Source organism: Mobula hypostoma, chromosome 22 (genome assembly GCF_963921235.1).
Source record: "Mobula hypostoma chromosome 22, sMobHyp1.1, whole genome shotgun sequence".
NCBI classification, from domain to species: Eukaryota; Metazoa; Chordata; class Chondrichthyes; order Myliobatiformes; family Myliobatidae; genus Mobula; species Mobula hypostoma.
In genome coordinates, this window is record NC_086118.1 from 8,618,105 (window position 1) to 8,626,938 (window position 8,834).

Below are 8,834 nucleotides of genomic sequence, written 5' to 3' on the forward strand. Positions count from 1 at the left end.
ATCGAGCCAATGTCTAATCCAATTTACCACCTCTCCATGTATATCTGTGGACTGAATTTTCCTAACTAACCTCCCATGCGGGACCTTGTCAAAGGCCTTACTGAAGTCCATGTAGACAATATCCACTGCCTTCCCTTCATCCACTTTCCTGGTAACCTCCTCGAAAAACTCCAACAGATTGGTCAAACATGACCTACCACGCACAAAGCCATGTTGACTCTCCCTAATAAGCCCCTGTCTATCCAAATGCTTGTAGATTCTGTCTCTTAGAACTCCCTCCAATAACTTACCTACTGCTTACGTTAAACTCACCGGCCTATAATTTCCCGGATTACTTTTCGATCCTTTTTTAAACAACGGAACAACATGAGCCACTCTCCAACCCTCCGGTACTTCACCCGTAGACAGCGACATTTTAAATATTTCTGCCAGGGCCCCCGCAATTTCAACACTAGTCTCCTTCAAGGTCCGAGGGAACACTCTGTCAGGTCCCGGGGATTTATCCACTTTAATTTTCCTCAAGACAGCAAGCACCTCCTCCTTTTCAATCTGTACAGTTTCCATGGTCTCACTACTTGATTCCCTCAATTCCATAGATTTCATGCCGGCTTCCTTAGTAAATACAGACGCAAAAAACCTATTTAAGATCTCCCCCATTTCCTTTGGTTCCGCGCAAAGCCGACCACTCTGATCTTCAAGAGGACCAATTTTATCCCTTACAATCCTTTTGCTCTTAATATACTTGTAAAAGCTCTTTGGATTATCCTTCACTTTGACTGCCAAGGCAACCTCATGTCTTCTTTTAGCCCTCCTGATTTCTTTCTTAAGTATTTTCTTGCACTTCTTATACTCCTCAAGCACCTGATTTACCCCCTGTTTCCTATACATTTCATACAACTCCCTCTTCTTCTTTATCAGAGTTGCAATATCCCTTGAGAACCAAGGTTCCTTATTCCTATTCAATTTGCCTTTAATCCTGACAGGAACATACAAACTCTGCACTCTCAAAATTTCCCCTTTGAAGGCTTCCCACCTACCAATCACATCTTTGGCAGAGAACAACCTGTCCCAATCCACGCTTTTTAGATCCTTTCTCATTTCTTCAAATTTGGCCTTCTTCCAGTTCAGAAGCTCAACCCTAGGACCAGATCTATCCTTGTCCATGATCAAATTGAAACTAATGGTGTTATGATCACTGGAACCAAAGTGCTCCCCTACACAGACTTCTGTCACTTACCCTAATTCGTTTCCTAACAGGAGATCCAATATTGCATCCCCTCTAGTTGGTCCCTCTATATATTGATTTAGAAAACTTTCCTGAACACATTTTACAAACTCTAAACCATCTAGACCCCTAACAGTATGGGAGACCCAATCAATATATGGAAAATTAAAATCCCCTACCACCACAACTTTATGTTTCCTGCAGTTGCCTGCTATCTCTCTGCAGATTTGCTCTTCTAAGTCTCGTTGACTATTGGGTGGTCTGTAATACAATCCCACTAATGTGGCAATACCTTTCCTGTTTCTCAGCTCCACCCATAAGGACTCAGTAGACAAGCCCTCTAATCTGTCCTGCCTGAGTACTGCTGTAATATTTTCCCTAACAAGCAATGCTACTCCCCCATCTTGTCAATCAGTCCCTGTCTATCCAAATACTCAAATATTCTGGGAAAGAAAATGGGAAAAGTGGAAGAGTAGTCAAATAACACACATAAAAGTTGCTGGTGAATGCAGCAGGCCAGACAGCATCTATAGGAAGAGGTAGAGTCGACGTTTCGGGCCGAGACCCTTTGTCAGGACTAACTGAAAGAAGAGCGAGTAACAGATTTGAAAGTGAGAGGGGGAGGGGGAGATCCAAAATGATAGGAGAAGAAAGGAGGGGGAGCGATGGAGCCAAGAGCTGGACAGTTGATTGGCAAAAGGGATATGAGAGGATCATGGGACAGGAAGCCTAGGGAGAAAGAAAAGGGGGAGGAGGGAAAGCCCAGAGGATGGGCAAGGAGTATAGTGAGAGGGACAGAGTGAGAAAAAGGAGAGAGAGAAAAAGAATATATATATATATATATAAATAAATAACGTATGGGGTACGAGGAGAAGGAGGGGCATTAACAGAAGTCAGTTGCTTGAACTTCCAGCATCTTCAGATTTTCTCGTGTTTGCGAGAGTAGTCAAATAGATGCCTTTAAAATTCTGAAAGAATTTGTAGTGTGGACACAGACTTTATTTCCATTTATGTGAAGAACAAAGTTAGAGACCAGCAGAGCATCAAATAGGAAATTCATAGGAAGCTACTTTATCAAGAGAATGGTGAAGATGTGGAACTTATTGCCATAAAGGAATGCTTGAGATGTGTGGTGAAAATGCGTTTGAAGTGAGATTGGATGAACTACGGCAATGAAAGGCAGAGAAAATTACTGTACAGTCATGTATTGAAATGGGGAAGAAGTGGAGGAACTGGAGTGGAACATTAAGGTCTGCATGGGCTGCTGGGCAAAAGAGTATATTCTGCATAATTTATATGACCAGATGAAAATTCTCATACTGCAGTGAAGTAGTTTATCTAGCATCCAGCTATTTCTCTGTGTAATTCCACATATTAATGCCCGCTTTAGTCTCTTGTTTTAACAATTTAACCATCTTTTTAAGACGTTAAATCTAATGGAAGGACCAGAGTCAGTTTTAGACAGATTTTGTCCTGAGCTGGGCTTCCATGGAGGTTTATTAGTTTACTTGTTATGTGCATTAGTGGTCCAAAGGACAAGCAAGAAACCCCAAGCTGAAATCTGGGAGTCATTTGGAAGAGTTCCTGGCCATTGTGCAGAAGATAATTTGCAGATACGAAGAGCCAGCACAAATAAGTTAAAAATTCAAACTGCATGTAGTGTGCAGCACAGGTAAACAGTGAACAATAAACAGCTCGCTGGTCTAGTGATGGCAGCAAGCTATTTATTAGTCTCACAGCCTCAGGGAAGAAACTGTTACCCAGTCTGGCAGTCCTAGTCTGATGTTCCTATATGTCCTTCCTGATAGCAGTGGGTCAAAGAGATTGTGGGATGAGTGGTAGGGATTCTTAACAATACTTCAGGCCCTTTGTATGCAATGGTGAGTGTCACAAAAAGGGAGGAGGTAGACCATGGTGATCCTCTTGATGGTTTATACTATCCTCTGTAGGATCTTGTGGTGTGGTGCCTTGCAGCTTCTGCACCATACAGTGGTGCTGTAGGGTAAAGTAATGGGTGACAGATGACACATATTGTTCACAATAGAAACTGTCCTACGTAATTCACAAACACCACCATTGACTTGTTGTGTTCACTTTAAGAGATGGTGTTGACATAGTGACATCAGTATAAGGCGACGGTTTTTAGTTTGTTTTTAATGGGAGTAAAGGGCCATTGATTTTGCAATGTACATAAAATAACTCTGACATGTTTACTCACAAAATCCTCCACTGGTGACCCTACCATAAGACTTTAATATCGAAAGACACAGGAGCAAAATTAGACCATTCAGCACATTGAGGGTGCCATTTGATCATGGTTGATTGATGATCCATTCCAATCCATCTCCCATAACCTCCGATGCGCTTACTAATAAAGTTCAAGTTTAAGGTTATTGTCATCTGACTGTGCACATATACAACAAAACGAAACAATGTTCCTCCAGACCACAGTGTACCCACAAAACACATTTCACACACTGCACATAAAACAAAATATTTGATTATTAAGGCATCAAAAGTTATTTGGAGAAGACAGGAGAATGAGGTTGAGAAGGATAATAAATCAGCCATGATGATGTGGTAGAGCAGACTCAATGGGTCAAATGCCCTAATTCTTCTCCTATGTGTTATGGTCTTATAATCTAACTTACTGAACAAAGCTTCATATGATCATAGAATTATACAGCACAGGAATAGATTATTTTGGCCTACCTCATCCGTATCAATTGTGATGGTTTTTTGACTCCAGTCCCATTGTCCTTTCATGCATTTCCTATCATGTACCTGTCTAAATAGTTTTAAACAGTTTAACTTTTTCAGCTTCCACCAATTTTAACCAGAAGGTGGCAAATCCATGGAATTCTTTGCCACAGGCAGCTGTGGAGGCTGTCTTCATGTATAGTTGAAGTAGAGGTTATAGATTCTTGATTGGTCAGGGCATGAAGGGTTACGGGGAGAAAGCAGGAGATGGGAATGAGAGGAAAAATGGATCAACCACGATGAAGTGTTGGAGCAGACTCGATGGCCCATATGGACTGATTCTTGTCCTATATTTTATGCACTTATGACCTTAAGTTGCCTGGCAGCTCACTCTAGATAACCACAACCCTCTGTGTGAACAGCTTATCCCTCAGATCTCCTTTAGGTTTCTGTAGACACTGATGAGCACTCTGTGGATTCAATGTGATGCTCCTGTAAAGAAAAATGAGGGGAAAGGTCAAGGCCACATAGAATATCCAGATTTGCCGTGGGGTCAAACAGGACAATTTTCTGGTGCCAATAATCTCCAGGATGCTCACCCTTTACTGGTGTCTTATGTCTTCAGCTCATCCGGTGTACATCCGTACACACACTGGAACCGATAAAAGCCTGCTCAGCCTTTCCATTGAGCAAAGACAATAGACCTCAAGGAATGCTCAATGTCATTGTCACTGGACTGTCTCTGCAGCGAATAAACAAGACTTGCCCTCTATTATAAAGGGCAAGAATGACTCCAGATCATCATCGGCCAGGCCACTGATATTAACACTTAGCGTTGATAATGTGTTATTGGAAGATATTCACAGTAACCAGCAGTATGTTATCTGATGTTGGGATCAGTGTGTATTTTGAGTGAGTGTGAGGACTTGCAGCAACCAGTCAGAGAACACAACAGTGTGACGGAGAGCACTCTAAACACACTCCTTACACGGGTGCATTTGCGCATATATACAAGCATTGCCTTGTCATTCTGCTGTCATTGCGCTGAGTGTACACACTTCAATGTCTTCCCCAGGATATTCTGATTATGGGACCTAAACCCAGCTGACTGGCTCCATGGTGCCTTTCACGCCATATTAGATTAGATTAGATTATGAAGACACGCAGTCCTATTTTATTGTCATTTAGTAATGCATGCATTAAGAAATGATACAATATTCCTGGGGTGTGATATCATAAAACACAGGACAGACCAAGACTGAAAAAAACTATCAAAACCGCATAATTATAACATATAGTTACAACAGTGCAACAATACCATAACTTGATGAAGAACAGTCCATGAGCACAGTAAAAGTTCAAAGTCTCTCAAATGTCCCACATCTCACGCAGACGGGAGAAGGAAGAAAACTCTCCTTACCATACCTGACCACAGTCCGACTCTGAGTCGTCCGAAAACTTTGAGCCTCCGATCAGCCCTCCGACACCGAGTACTGAGCACCATCTCTATCCGAACGATTCAACCTCAATCTTGGTCGCCAGCAGCAGGCAGAGCCGAGGATTTTGGGGCCTTCCCTCCGGAAGATTCTCAATCGCCCAGTAACAACAGCAGTGAACCTGCGCTTCAGAAATTTCTCCAGATGTTCCTCTGTGCTTTCACGTCTGTCTCCATCGAATCAGAATTGTCTACGTCCCCTATTTAACGGATACGATATAATTTTCACCGGAGGGCTGCACGCAAGCGGCACGCTGCTATCACCCCCCCCCGCCAAATTCCGTTGTGGAATAATCTATTTCTTTAATATTGGGATTGTATAAATGCGTATATGTTGTTTGTATGCTGCATTTAAGTTAGATGCTTCTGTTTATTTTGTACTATGATTGTAATTACATTGTGGGGGTGAATCATATTCTTATACAGGTGTAGTCATAAGTTAACTCTTTTGGCAATTAAAGGTGGGATGTCCTGGTGCTCTTGGCTTTCAATAGGAGAGAGAGATCAGGGCTGCCAGGAGTTCACACTGGAAGAATAGTATGGAGCTATTATCACATTTTCTTGTAGATATATTTTTGTAAACATTGGCAGGTTTCTTTTTGCTGTTTCTGCTAATTTTTAGAAGTTTGATTTTAATACATTTAATAAATACCCTTGCACCCTTTCTAAATGACTCTAGCCGCATTTTTCCTTTGGTCATAACCCACATATCTAACACACTGCAACTCATCCAAGCCTGTATCTCTAAGACACTCCTCTGTAATAATGATGCTAGGCTGTACATGAATGAGAGTAGGCTTCAACATTTCCACGTTGTTGTTTCAGAAGCATCCGTGACATTTACTGGCAGGACAAAGTCACTATCATACTGGTCCTGGGTTGAATGAACTCTTTCAGCACATAGTCACTTGCCGTGCAGTGTTCAGGGTATGTTTATTGGATGGGCCAATGTGACTGGAACATGGCTTGTTCTGGAATTGTACTATTAGTCTTTCCAAGTAAAGAAGTGAATCAATTGTGTATCTTCTAATCAAGGGGATTGCATTAGGAGTTCACAATATGGCCTCCTTTACGTTGGAGAAGCCAAGTAGAAATTAGGTGGCTGTGAAGGAGAGCGTAGGCGAATGTAAGTGGGAGAAACGTATATAATTCACAACCACCAACATTGAGTTGGGGCTTTGCTTTAAGAGGCTGGTCTGACATGATGACATTATTACGTAAAGTTTTTAGCGCACCTTTATTGTGTAGGTATTGGAGTTCCATAAAATTTGTTACGGGTTTCGTTAAACATAAAACACCTCACTTCATTTTATTTGCAGAAAACAAGAGCAACTATCCTTGAGCTTCCCCTCACTAATTGTTGGTCCCGCTCTCATCTGATCTATCATCTGCCTGGTTAAAATGATGTCCAATCCCAGTTTAGGAACAGCAACTCTTCTTCTGTCTGGGTGTGCTGCAGCCATTTAGACTCAGTGCTGAATTCTACAACTTCAGGTAATTTGATTTCTCTGTCTGTATCAGTCATCCATCTGTGATATTAACTCAGTTTGTTTCCTTTTAAAGATTTATTTCTGTGAGTGGAGGACATGCCCGACCTGACCAGCCAGGCATATCCTCCTGCTTCCACATTCTCACTCTCTAACTGCTCCCACTCACTCAGTGATCAGCTAACCTTGGTTACTGCTTATCCCCATAGTCATCTTGCTTTTATTGAATCAGAGGTAACCCCTCCCCCACTCTCTCTGCTGAAGAAAAAACTTCCTTCTCTCTTTTCCCATTCTAACAAAAGGTTTTTAACCTGAAAGATTAACTTTGTTTCTCTTCCCACAGAAATGGCTTGACCTACTGAGTATTGATACTAATTTCCAATTTTATTAACAAAGAGTCGAATCATCTTGTTGTGTACACACAGATCTAAACTTGTACTTGATATCTCATGACCTGTTTTAGTAAATGCCATGTGTATTGAGATACAATGCTTTCATTATCCATAATGTAGTCTATTACGATTTAAATTCTCTCTAAAATAATTGAGTGCATTCTAAAGTGGTCAAGAGCATTATTTTCATGGAATGATAGATTCTCCATTGCAGTTTATCTGATCAGTGGTGCAATAGAGCATTCGTGGAACAGTGCTCTGTAAAACACAGTAAATTATCTCCTATGGATTCCCCTTCTGAAGTGCCGGTGATCATTTAGTTCATCATTCAGGCCATGCATTATGTCTCAAGTAACAAACTATTTGCAATACTTACTATTAATCATTTCCAACTATTTTTATAAGTAGAATTAAAATAGTCCTCTAATTAAATTAAATATAATGATTTAGGAACAATATTCTGTACACAATATAATATTATGTGGCTTAGGAGCAAACTGTCTATTAATTTTCTTAATTATTCCTCTTATTAATTATCTGCAGTAAAACTTTGAAAATCCACCATCAGATTGTTTGCAAACCTTAATGGTTCTGCAGCAGGCTCACAGGGTGCTGGCTATCACATTCCCTTTAGTACACAATGCCCTGGTTCCTGCTCTTTTTAACCTATTAATGTCTGTGTTCCCATTAGATTCTTCAAGACTGTACAAGTTTCTGTTCTTTAAACTCACCGGCAACCTGGTTCTTGTGGTCTAAACTTACAAGGTTCACTAGAAAATTTATTCTGCTAAGTTCAGAGTAAATTTTGTTATCACAGTACATATACGTATGTCACCATATACAACCCTAAGATTCATTTTCTTGTGGGCATACTCAGCAAATCTATAGAATTGTAATTATAAAAGATCAACCAGAGTGCAGAAGACAACAAACTGTGCAAATGCAAATATAAATAAATAGCATTAAATAACAAGAACTTGAGATAATGAGATAAAGAATCCTTATTAGTCACGGCCAGATTTGGGAGCAGCTTCTTTCCAACTGTGATAAGACTGCTGAATAGATCCTCACCCGGATCTGGGCCGTACCCTCCAAATATCCGGACCTCCCTCTCCATTTTTTTGTACTACCTTAATTTCTCTTTTCTATTTTCTATTCATGATTTATAATTTAAATTTTTAACATTTACTATCGATTTGTACTCCAGGGAGCGCAAAGTACAGAATCAGATACCGCTATGATGATTATACGCTCTAGTATCAATTGTTTGGCGACAAAAAAGTATAAAGTATAAAGTAAAGTGAGATTATTAGTTGTGGGAGCATTTCAACAGTGGGGCATGTGAGTGTAGTTAAATATAGAAACATAGACAATCTATAGCACAATACAGGCCCTTCAGCCCACAAAGCTGTGCCGAACATGTCCTTACCTTAGAAATTACCTAGGGTTACCCATAGTCCTCTATTTTTCTAAGCTCCATGTACCTATCCAGGAGGCTCTATCATATCCGCCTCCACCACTGTCGCTGGCAGCCC

At 40.7% G+C, this 8,834-nt stretch overlaps 1 long non-coding RNA gene across 1 annotated transcript in view; it reads left to right on the forward strand.

Annotated features, from left to right (window-relative positions):
• Positions 1-6,907, forward strand: part of LOC134336506 (uncharacterized) — a 66,634-nt gene extending 59,727 nt beyond the window's left edge. Inside the window, exon 4 of the long non-coding RNA XR_010015809.1 lies at positions 6,740-6,907. This is a non-coding gene — a long non-coding RNA (uncharacterized LOC134336506). The remainder of the gene's footprint in view (positions 1-6,739) is intronic.
• The last annotated feature ends 1,927 nt before the right edge of the window (positions 6,908-8,834 follow it).